This window comes from Buceros rhinoceros, unplaced genomic scaffold (assembly GCF_000710305.1).
Source record: "Buceros rhinoceros silvestris isolate BGI_N320 unplaced genomic scaffold, ASM71030v1 scaffold21377, whole genome shotgun sequence".
Lineage (NCBI taxonomy): Eukaryota > Metazoa > Chordata > Aves > Bucerotiformes > Bucerotidae > Buceros > Buceros rhinoceros.
In genome coordinates this window covers 3,660-6,762 of record NW_010421937.1, presented here as the reverse complement: position 1 = coordinate 6,762, position 3,103 = coordinate 3,660, and positions in this window count along the sequence as shown.

The window sequence follows — 3,103 nt, the reverse complement described above, 5'->3', positions numbered from 1 at the left end:
TGCTGAATCAAACACAGGATTTTTGTAACCCAGGAAGTTTTCATGCTTTATTACTGATCTTCCTTCTCTATGGTCTTACTTGACACAAGAATGCCAGAACAACTATGAAAAATCCTAATAAAGAGAAAAGAAGGCTTTGGCAGATTACACTGTGTGTTTCTGGAGGATGACCTAAAAGAGACCAAAAAACCCACCACCAGAAACTATCCCTTTATATCTTTCATAGGAGTGAAATGAATAATTCATAATTATTAGGTGGTCAGAGAAATTTAGTGTTCCTCTTCTATACCAAAAACATATTTCTTAAGGGGCACTTTTTAAATATCTTACAAATTGTGTCTAAGCTACCTAGCAACTTCCTTCACTGCATTACTGAAGCTCGCAAAAAAGAAAGGATTTTAATAATACATCCATTATTGAACTATTTCTGTAATGCTGCAGAATTCATATGGTTGCCAATTATTAAAAAGTCACATAGCAGGAAGCGAAAGAGCAGTTGCACTTAAGCATGGACGTTAAGGTCATCAGGACACAAGCCTTTTATCAGCAACCTCCTCTTAGCTTGGACTATATAAAGGTCAGAAAACCACCAAGCAAAGCTTTTGCTGACTTTGTTATGCTTTTCTCAACTCTCAGGACACCCTCCTCAGAAAACAATCTATTTTGTTCCCCGCTGAAAGTACAGCAGGCAGAAAGCCAATAGTTGGCACTTTGTCACATAGCTACTTTAATAAGAATTATGAATAGGCCCTTCCTTTTATTCCTCCAGCCATGTTCCATTAAAATAAAAAACTATTTGCCTAAATTAACCCTGAGAACATCAGGACATTGCTGTTACCAACCCTGCAATGCTATATGCTGTTCTAGGAAATACACAGATACACAATTGTTTAATCTAATGCAATTTGCAAAGCACACTGTTCTTCACAAGCAAACTGATCATAGCATGCCATAACATCAGAAAGTACTGGATTCCACCACCACTAACTAGTCTCCATAGCACTAGTATTTATCTAAGTAATACATGCCCACAAATTCCTCCAGCCATAGAGACAAAGACATAAACTAAAGCATTAATAAGGAAAACAGAAAAAGAACATCCTTCAGCTTACACCAGGGAACAGCAGCCACTAAATCTCAGGAGCAGCTCACTAGGAAATGCAGTGCAGTGTTCTTCATAACAAAAGCATACCCAAACTGGCAGCTGAAAGAAGCTGAAACACATGTTCAGTAGCTCCTCATCTCAAATCCTACTAGCCATACAATTCCTTGTTCCAAATGCTAAAAGTTCCTTTCCCTGCAGGTAAAAGCCTGACAGTACTCTCTGGACTGAGAGTATAGTTATTCTCTGTTATACTTATCTTTGCACTGCACGGCCTTTTAAAACAACTCCTACTGCAGACTGGGAGACATGGATGTAAGTATTTCTGCTACAACCAGGAGTTAAAGATTAGCTAGAGGCATTCTACCACTGGCTAAAGGGATTTTACCACTCTAAGAAGTCAGAGGTGGTATTTGTTCTCAGAAGACAGTTTTTACTGTCTCAATGCAATTATTCTATTTTCATCGGAAAAGTTCTGCATTTTACTAACACTCAGAAACAATGTACAGACATATGTGGGCTTGAAGTCCTTATGGTAACACATCCCAAAACCTAGGATCACCCACAAAGTAGTTTGTACAAGAAATCAGAAGAGCACAAGTAAGTGCCTTTAATTAAGTCTGCAGAACTACATGGAGAAAATGTTTCATAAGCAAAAAAACTCCATGGCATGTTCCCTGCAGAACAGCCTGTTGATTTAAATAACCATAAACATCCAACTTACTAAAGCACTTACAATAACATTTTTAGAAAGTCGTACTAGTCAAACAAGGAACATATCCATCAGTAAGGAGCTAAAACAGGAACCTCATCAGAATGCTGTCATTAAAACAGAGAAAAGCCCATTAAAGATTCCTAACAACAAAATGATCCTTACCCCTAAAAGCCTTACAAGAACTGCTTAACACACCCAGGAATCTAATGAAATCTGAAGCATATACATTGTCATCCTCTAGACCTAAACAAAGCAGCACAACAGACCTGAGCGGCAGTCTCCACAATCCACTAGGCAGATAGAACCAAACAGGTTGGGGAAAAGCATTTGATTTGGTTGAGAAGGAGGAAAATCAGATGAATATAAAAAATGGCTTTGGCATATTTATTGTAAGTCAGCCTAGCCACACCTTACCTTTGAATATATGCAGGTGATAATAGCTACATTTGGAAAAACAACAACTGACGTTGCCAAAGACAACTAGACTTTTACATGACCTATTCAAACACACACAATGTTGAAACATTATGACATCTTTATCTAGTATAAGTTTGGTTTTCAGCATCAAGAGACTTGAATGCTACCCATCTTGAGACGAAACACTGGCAGAAAGAAGAAAATAAGATGGGGAGGGGAAGGAAGTACCCTTTCCTGCAGCAGGTCTCAACAGAAATTTGTAACGTACCTAGATCTGCCAGTGGAACACTGCAATACCCATTTTAAGTATTCAGTCTTGACTTTCAACCCATTCTGCAAGTAAATTGTCTACCCTCTTGTTTACTGCTGTCTAAAGGTACCTTAGAGCCAATGATTACAGCTCTGTCTGTTCCAACACTTTCTTCCTGTAAATAGTGCCTGACTATTTTCTGTTCTCACAAGGGCTTAATTAGCCCTGTTCAGAGAGCTGCAGCAGCTGGCACATCCCAGCAGACACCATGGCATTTTTGCAGCTACTGAAATCCATCTGAACCGTGCTGCAAGTTTTTCTACACTGACAATAATGTGTTCTGTGGACCTTATATCTACCTATACTTTGCAGATGCTTTTTTACAAGCCGTGTAACCGTAAGGCAGGCCTGAGAAGCCCCAAAACATGCACTGACACACATAGAGTTCACAGAGGTCCAAAGAATCCTGCACGGCCAGAAAAAAGAGACTGTCTCCTCCACTAACAGAGCAGCAGAGATTTGTAACTCTAGAACGCAACAGTTATCATGGCTACATGCAACAACAAATACAACTGCCATCTAATTTTATTTTATACCCATCATCCCTACAAGATACTTC